At 37.1% G+C, this 9,308-nt stretch overlaps 1 pseudogene; it reads right to left on the bottom strand.

The window, feature by feature from the left end:
- Positions 1-790: 790 nt before the first annotated feature.
- LOC113771389 lies at positions 791-1,843 on the bottom strand (annotated as a pseudogene).
- Between the last annotated feature and the right edge of the window lie 7,465 nt (positions 1,844-9,308).

Raw genomic sequence — 9,308 nt, 5'->3', positions numbered from 1 at the left:
GTAATTCATATGTCTAATGGAAGAGAGGATGCAAGAGTAGTTTGTGAAGCTAGAAGGAATGAAAAATAAAAGAGCAATGGATTGATAGATAATTTGGTGGCAGTAATTTTTTAGCTATTGTGGTTGGTGAACTGAAAGGATTGAGATAAAAGTGTAACTGTCATTCATATAAGAAGCACAATGTATAGGTTGTGTAGAATTAAGCAAATGATTCTGAATAAAGAAGCTATGAATGAACAGCGTATATTGCTTCAAGTTGTCTCAATTGAACTTAAAAAGATTAACTGCATGTGGATTGACAGATGTTTTGAACAAATTGTGGCACGTAAGAAATCAAATGGCATAGATTGACAATGAACCAATTTAAGTTTTAGGTTTGGTTTTAGGTTTCAATTTCTTTGTGCTCTGTTGTTGACAAGGAAAACTAACCTGAAATAATGTTAAACAGCTTTTGACAAAATGTAGTTCAGATGCAGGAATAAAATGACGAAGAAAGGTTTGCAAAAAATGGAATCAACTCCAGTATCTATTTTGATATAAAAGAAAGAGAGAACTGCATGAATCATCCATCACATATTACAGATGTGAAAATTTAGTCCCTCGGAACAAAAATGGTCAGTTTTAATCCCTAACAAACAAAAAATGATCACCTTTAGTCCCTTTTCATTTTTCCGAACAAATTTTGGCCGGAACTCATTGGGTCCACATGCAATGCATAATTTTTAAAGGGTAAAAGTGACAAATCACCGTTGACCAATTATGCGAGGGACCAACTATGCAAAAGCTTTAATTAAACATTCATAAAAAAACCACAAAAACTAAGAAGCATATTTTTGGCTGCAAATTTAGGATAGTTGTCTTGGAGAAGAGCAACAACTTGTTTTTGTAGCAACATGAACTTCCTTCCTGGATGGCCCGGGTGAGTTCTTGAGATCATTGATCTGAAGCAAGGAATTGACACTGTTAGGCTTGAAATCAAGCTTTTGAATCCCCTTCTCCATAAGTTAGACTCTCTATCTCAAGAACTGAGTGCGCTTCTTCTTAGTCTTAAATCTCTTCTTGTAGAGCTCCTCATCATCCAAAACTCCAAAAATGTTGTAGCAGATGGGGTGGCCTTCGCAATCAACCCTATTCATGTATGCAACAGATGCAAGATCATCCCCTAAATCTTCATCCAAAATCGAATCAATGTTCAACTTTTTTCTCCATTGAAGAGTTTTCTTCAGCATCTCAAATGCCTCATTGACTTTGAAGTCCCTAGCTCACAAAAATTTCAAGAGAACCACATCAGTTCCCTCATGCCCTTTACTAGCCAAAAGGGGCACTCCTCATATGGAAATATCCTTGTCAACTTCAACATCTACGTCAGCCTTCTCACCATTCTCATCACTCTTTTCTTCGGTATTTTCTTCAGTTTTCTTCTCTTCATCGCCTTCCTTTTCCTCCTTTTCATCTCTCTTCTCTTCAACTTTTTCTTCACCTTCTTTTGTAACCTTCTCTATTTTTTTTTCTCTTCACCTTCCTTTTTCGGTGACTCCTTTGGTGCCACTTTAGCTATTTCTTTCTTAAAGCGCTTGTTACCCAGAATGGCTTCTTCCAGCTTCAACTTCAAATCATTCAAAGCCTTCTTCTCAAACTCTTTGAGAGCAGAAGGGAAATTACTTTCTTCCCTATAAGAAGAACTCTTCTCAACCATCTTCCCTTCTTTGCATTCATCACCATCAATCACATCCTTCACTTGCTGCAGTTTCTCCATCTCCTTTTCTTCCTTCAAAACTTCTTCCTTTGTAACAGCCACTTTAGTCACCACTTGAGTTACCTTTGATTTGTCCTCAACAGTCATGGTAACAATGCCTAAAATGAACACAAAAACACCAAAAAAAATGAACAAAATCGTTCAATAAATTAATCAATTACAAACCAAATACATAAATTAAAGAAACCCAACTCACTTTTACTTCTGATTTTGTTGAATTTCTATCACAAACTCTTCTCTTGCTTCTCCAATCTCTACTGTTGGTTCTTCTTTGGCCCTCTAAGGAAATCAAGAATGGTTTGGGAGGAAGAAGAGGGGGGAGGTGGGAATTTTACTCACGATTCGCCACTTTTACCCTTTAAAAATTGGGCATTGCATGTGAACCCAATGAGTTCCGACCAAAATTTGTTCAAAAAAAGTGAAAAGGAACTAAAGGTGATCATTTTTTATTTGTTAGGGATTAAAATTAATTAGTTTTGTTATGAGGGACTAAATTTTCACATTTGTGATATGTGAGGGACGATTGGTGTAGTTTTTCCTAAAAGAAAAGTGACAGGCGTGATAGCCTCACCTTTCCTCAGGGCGAACCCTAAGGATTAGAACTGCCTGCCCAACTCTCGCCGGAACTCAGTCGACTAATGAACTAGCAACCCAAGAAAACTAACGAAATATCTTCGAAGTAAAGGGTACAAACCACAATGAAAATATAACCACCACGCCAACTTCTCAAACTTAGAATATAGAACTAAAAGTCAAACTTATAACTCCAAACTTAATTTACATAATATGCGGCAAACACACAAATTCAAGCTTACAGAAGTCAAAGGTAAAATCTTCTAAAAAAAGGGTTACAATCCAAAGTACAAATTCAAGAAAAGAGTTAAGGCTATGAAAGTTCTTGACCACAGTTCCATCCCAGATCTGCTAAGGAAAACAAAAGGAGTGGGGTGAGTTAAAACTCAGTGAGGTTTCAAATAAACATGTAAGCACATAACCAATTAGAGACGTAATATAAACGAGTGAACGCAGTACAATACTAGAACAAGTTAATCACAATTCAATTCAAGGATACGGGTGGCTTCCAAAAGTCAAATCCACTTAAGCTTGATCGTATCGAAAATCCATTGACTCTCCGTCAACGTTTGCATCCAAGGATTTAATCAACTCAATTTACCATGCAAGTTAGGTCCAAAATATAAGAAAAGGTCATAAGAAAAGGAGTTTGACAAGTGCAAGAAAGTTGAGTAAAAGAAAAGTCTTATTCAAGTTCAAAAGTGTCTTCACGGGTAAACAGTCGTGCACGTGCAATCTCGGGAAGACGGCCATATCTCACTGTAGAAAAGTCGGAATCATATGCCGTTAGCGGCGTTGGAAACTAGACTCGAACGGCTTTCCAACGATATAAAATACAAACTCTAGTTGCTCTCATATCAATACCAGTAGTCTGGAGAAGATGACTGATTTTCCTATTCTGCTCAGCTCATTACATTGACAAAAATTACCCCATTCCTCCTTTCTAGCCTCATTCGTTTTGCCTCAAATTCATCCAATTCAATCCTTTAAATTTCATAATACAGGGTCAAGTTACATAGCACCATTTAAGTTTTAAATTCAACACACAAAATAAGGAAATGAACCAAGATAGTCCAGCCAACAAGGAAGAACCAAAACAGTCCGCTATCTTGTCCAAAACAACTACTTTACTTGCTCCATTCCACCTCAACTCACACATAAGTTTAGACTAATGTTTAACCAAGTTTTCTTAAACTTAATTAAGGTTCAATAAGTCACAAAGATCAAGAAAAAAACCTCCACTCTATGGCTAGACAGTAAGAGAAAGAAAATAGTCCCCAAGTTCACATTCAACTCCAACCTCCATCCTTTCATTATTGTTAACTTAAACAACATTCCAAGAGTTATCTTTAACTTTAAGAGGGTCCATAACATATTAATACATCAAGGAAAATCATAAACAAAGTTTAGACAAAAAATCAAACACATGGCATGCCATACAACCAACCCTACTTCCACTTGTTTACCACAAGGAGTTTAACCAAAAATAACATCAACTCAATTTCTAGTTTGTCATCAAAACCTTAAACACTTGATATAACACAATAAAGTTAAGATTTAAGGATTATTCACCTTTCTTAAGTGAAGCTTGAATCACCCAAAAGTCCACCAAACAAGAGCTTCAAACTTGAATCACACACAAGCCTTGAAGATAGTTCACTCGACTAACTTGGGTTCCTTCTCTTTTGGTTTTTGCTCGAAATTCAAGCTAGGGTTTTCAAGCAAGAAAATGAAGTTTTTGCTTCTCTTTTGGAGGTTCAAGAAGTTCGGCCATAGGAGGAGAAAAATGGAGCCAACAAGGTTTAAATTTTTGCTAATTCTTTTGGTCAAATAAGTTGAATGGTTAGGGCATTGCCACTTGTCTCAATCTTGGCCATTCTTCCTCTAAACTTTGACGAATAAGGTTTCTTCCCTCCAAGTGTTACAAATGTCTAATTAACACCCTTAAACTCTCATATAAGGTCTCAAACACAATTAAAAAAAGTATATGGTCCTAATGCATATAGTAAAATAAAATGGTACCACTTCAAGGAGATTGTTACAAATCATGTTGAATGCAATGTAAGGAAATGTTATAATTTATTTAGTCTTAGGGCAATGCAAGTAATTTAGGAGAATTTATATTTTTAAGTAAGGATTCTCACACTCTCTCCCCTTTAAAAGAATTTCGTTCTCTAAATTCTCACATTGATTATTGAATAGTTCAGGATACTTTGCGCGAATGTTCTCTTCCACTTCCCAAATAGATTCTTCTATCTTATGATTTCTCTACAAAATCTTTATCAAGGGTATCCGCTTAGTCCTTAATTCCTTTATTTTTTGATCTAAAATCTGTACCGGTCTTTCTTCATAAGTCAGAGATTCGTCAAGGTCAATTTCTTCTAGCTTCAGTACATGAGTGGCGTCTGAATGATACTTCTTCAACATAGAAACGTGAAATACGTCATGGATTCTGAATAGACTCGCTGGTAACTCTAACTGATATGCCATATTCCCTATTCGTTGAAGAATTTTGAAAGGCCCCACGTTTCTTGGTTGAAATTTCTTTCCTATTTCCACTGTGAAATTTCGAAGTGGTGTAACCTTTAAAAATACCTTATCCCCAACTTCAAACTCCAAATCCTTTCGTTGATTATCTGCGTAACTCTTCTGTCAACTTTGCGCTGTCTGAAGCTTCTGACGTATCACCTTCACCTTCTCATAGGTATCCTCGATCTATGGTACTGCAATTGGGTCTAAAACCTTTCTTTCCCCTACTTCATCCCTGTATATTGGTGATCGACACTTTCTTTCATAGAGTGCTTCGTACGGTGCCATTTGTATGGAGGAATGATAACTATTATTATATGCAAATTCAATTAACGCCATATACTGTCCCCAACTTCCACCAAAATCCAAAATAAAAGTCCTTAGCACGTCCTCAAGTGTTTGAATGGTTTTCTCTGACTGTCTATCAGTTTGGGGATGATAAGTAGTACTAAAATTCAACTTGGTTCCCAAGGCTTCTTGTAACTGTTGCCAGAAACAAGACACGAACCGCGGATCTTTGTCGGAAATAATGCTTATTGGGATCCTATGCAATCTCCCTATCTCCATATACAGTTGGGCCAATTTTTCCAAGGAGTATCTCATATTTATAGGCAAGAAATGAACAAACTTCGTCAACCTGTCAACTATTACCCAAACTGCATCATGACCTTTTTGAATACGGGGTAATCCTGATACAAAATTCATCGTAATATGTTCCCATTTCCGCTCAGGGATTTCAAGATATTATAGAAGGCTTGAGGGTTTCTGATGACTTTTACTTGTTGGCACACTAAATATTTTTGGACAAATTGAGCAATTTCCTTTTTCATGTTATCCTACCAATATAGTCCCTTCAAATCCTGGTACATTTTACTACTTCCGGGATGTACTGTATACTTAGATCAATGCGTCTCTTCCAAAATGTCTCTTTGTAACACTTCATCTTGCGGCACCACTATCTGATCATGAAATTTTAAAATACCCTCGGAACGCACATTAAAATCTGATATTTCCCCTTTTTGCATTTTTTCTACACATTTTTGTATCATTCGGTCATTCTTTTGAATTTCTTTTATTCGGTTCAATAAATCAGATTTCACTGTGATATTTTCCAAAATTACTCTCTGTCGCTCCAATCGTGGATTTCATTCACTCACTTTTTCCAATAAATTCCATTCCTTAATCATTAATCCAGTCACCTGAACTTTTCAAATCAGAGCATCTGCTACAATGTTGACCTTTTCCGGGTGGTAGTTAATGGTACAGTTAAAATTCTCAAGAAATTCCACCCACCGACGCTGTCTCAAGTTTAGTTGTTTCTGAGAGAATAGATATTTCAAACTTTTATGATCGGTATAGACTTCAAAAGTTACCTCATATAAGTAATGTTTCCATTTCTTTAGGGCAAAAACTACAGCGGCCAATTCCAAATTATGAGTTAGGTAATTCCGCTCATGGGATTTTAATTTCCTAGAGGCATAGGCAATTATACTTTCATTCTGCATTAAAACACATCCCAATCCTTCTTTAGAGGCGTCAGTATATACAGAAAAACTGTCTTTCCTATTTGGTAAGGTTAAAACTGGTGCCGAAATTAACCATTTCTTTAATTCTCGGAAACTAGATTCACATTTAGAATTCCAGACAAATTGACCATGCTTTTTCGTCAGTTTCGTTAAAGGCTCTGCTAATTTGGAGAAGTCTTTGATGAACCGACAGTAATATCCTGCTAAACCCAGGAAACTACGAATCTCAGTTAGGGTTTCTGGCTATTTCCACTCAGTTACGGCTTCTACCTTCACTGGATCCACAGAAATACCATTTTTAGATATTACACGCCGCAGAAAAGAAATTTACTCCAACCAAAACTCACACTTGCTAAACTTGGCATATAATTGTTCTCTCAAAATCTGCAAAACTATCCTCAAATGCTGTTCATGATTCTCTCGAGTCTTAGAGTATACCTAGATATCATTTATAAATACCATGACAAATTGGTTCAAATAAGATTTAAAGACTCGGTGCATCAAATCTATAAATGCAGGCGGAGCATTTGTTAAACCAAACGGTATCACTGCAAACTCGAAATGTCCATATTTAGAATTAAAAACAGTTTTCGGTATATCCTCCTGCTTAATTCTTAACTGATAATAATCTTGCCTCAAGTCCAACTTTGAAAAAAATACTGCCCCTTGCAACTGATCAAACAACTCGTCAATGTATGGCAAAAGATATTTATTTTTCACCGTGACCTCATTTAAACCGTTATAGTCTATACAGAGTATCAAACTACCGTCCTTCTTTTTAATAAATAGAACAGGCGCTCCCCAAGGTGATTCACTTTCTCGAATAAACCTGCACTCTAACAAATTCTGTAATTGCAGTTTTAGTTCCTTAAATTTAGCAGGGGCTATTCGGTATGGTTCTTTCACAATAGGAGTGGTTCCAGGCACCAAATCAATTTTAAATTCTATTTTCCTCTCTGGCGGCATCGACTTCAACTCGTCAGGAAAAATATCAAAAAATTCATTTACTACTAACACATCCTCCAGTTTTACCTTATTTCCAGGAGTATTAATTAAGAAAACTAAGTAACCCTGCGCCCCTTTATTCAATAATTTTCTGGCTCGAATTCCCGATATAAGTGCATATGAGACTAGTTTACCTTGCATATCCAATTTTAGAGTTGCCTCTCCTGGTATATAGAACTCTACCACCTTAGTCTTGCAATTTAATTGAGCATTATAATGAACCAACCAATCTATTCCTATAATCGCATCATACCCCTTGAGATCTAAACTTATCAAATCTACCACCAACTTTCGTTCTCCAACCCAAACCTCACAATTTTTATAAACCATGTTGGTAATTAGGTTTTGATCCCCAGTAGGTGTTCTAACTTCCAAACCATAGAGTAATTTGACGGGATTTATATCAATACCGCACATGAAGGCAGGATTTACAAAAGAATGGGTTGCCAAGGGTCAATTAAAAGTTTACCTAAGCGGTGGAATACAGGGATCGTACCTTCCACCACTTCAAATGACTCGGAAGCTCGTTGATGATCCAAGGCATAAACCCTTGCAGAGACTTTCGGTCTACTCCTACTAGCAGTAGATTGCTTAGAGTTTGATTTCTTTGGTTGCAAACTCTCATTTTTTTTAATGGGTTTTGATAGGACAGGCAGCGATATGATGCTCGGAACTTCCGTAACGGAGACATTTTTTCATCTTTCGCCAGCAAGTATCCTCGATGTGGTTTGTTTTACCACAATATCCACAGCTTACTAGAGGAGCTGGTGCAGGACGATCTTGGGAGACAGTCCTCTGTTGTTCTCTCTCATTTTGAGCTCCTCTCGGTGTCCATAGGATTCGAACTCCACCCGTTTCTCTTCCAAATTTAGGAGGCGGTACATTCTGATCACCTCGCCCGATGGTACTACTAGATGCACCTCGTCTCTTTGTTTGAAAAGTCCGAACTTGAAATCGAGTCTGCTCCATTCGTTGAGCCTTCTCATGAGCATCTTTAAACGTATTAATTTGAGTTGTAGCTAAATCTTTTTGGATTTTCACATTCAAACCCTGTAAAATCGCCTTATGTGTTTTTGCTCAGTAACCACTAGTTCTGGAGTAAATTTAGAGAGTCTGGTGAATTGAGTTTCATATTCTGCCACATTTGAAATGCTTTGGCACAGTTTGATAAATTCATCCCCTTTCTTCTCCTGAATTAAAGGCGGAAGAAATTTCTCATTAAATTCCCTAGTGAAATTAAACCAAGTACGTGGAGTTTGTTTCCTGTCCCATTTTGCCCTTACTACGTTCCACCAGGAACGGGCTGCGCCTTCCAACTGAAAAACGGCGAAAGTCACTTGCCTTTCCTCGGTGTAGTATAATGTAGCAAATATATCCACCATTCTTTCAAACTAGTTCTTGACAATTTCGGGATCTAGTCCTCCAAGAAATTTAGGAGGAGAAAATTTTTGGAGCCGTTCCAGGACCCTATCTTCATTTACTTCAGGGTCCCTTTACTGATTACCAGGCACCTGACCTTGCTGGTCAACCAATCGAATTAATAAGTCAATTATACGATTGATAGCCATAGCTATCTGGTCCCCTTCTTCACCTCTAGGTCCCTGGTTTTGATTTGCTACAGATTCTTATTCCTCTTCTTGATCCTGGGCTTGCCTGGGCCCACGCCCACGGCCCCGACCACGTTGTTGTCTGCCATCTATTATCCCTCACCGGTCTAGGGTCCACGGATTATAACTAATGGGGTAAGTAAGTATTTGTATATAATAGATAATCATGCATAATCAAAAGTCAAAGAGAATTAAAGTCAAAATCACGATAGGCAAGTGAAAATATAAAACAGTTAAGTGCCAAAATCAAAATAAAGTCAAAGTCAATGTTAATATACATTCAAGGGCTAATATCAGTTATTTACAAGTTAA

This window comes from Coffea eugenioides, chromosome 5 (assembly GCF_003713205.1).
Source record: "Coffea eugenioides isolate CCC68of chromosome 5, Ceug_1.0, whole genome shotgun sequence".
NCBI lineage: Eukaryota > Viridiplantae > Streptophyta > Magnoliopsida > Gentianales > Rubiaceae > Coffea > Coffea eugenioides.
This window is presented reverse-complemented; position numbering and strand designations above follow the sequence as displayed.